Below are 312 nucleotides of genomic sequence, written 5' to 3'. Positions count from 1 at the left end.
GGAACGACTATGCACATCAAGCTTGGGAAACGGGGGTACATTTTAACGAATGTTCATGAAGTCTCAGTCATTCTCCATTACGGTCCTCACTCTGAATAGGTACTGCAGTCGCTCTCCTATATCCATGGACGTCGGTTGGTGACATCCAACGAGAACGTCTGTGGAAGTTTTTCTCTCGGGAATAGTAACTTCGGTTGGGAAATGCAAACCCGCAGAGAGGATCTTTTTTCACTTTTCGGAATTTTCGAGAATGTACGAAAGAATAAACAAAGGATTTGAAGTGGGGGTTGGTACAGTTAGAGGAGAAAAGAC

Source organism: Penaeus monodon, chromosome 34 (assembly GCF_015228065.2).
Source record: "Penaeus monodon isolate SGIC_2016 chromosome 34, NSTDA_Pmon_1, whole genome shotgun sequence".
NCBI lineage: Eukaryota > Metazoa > Arthropoda > Malacostraca > Decapoda > Penaeidae > Penaeus > Penaeus monodon.
Note: the sequence above shows the minus strand (reverse complement) of the source record.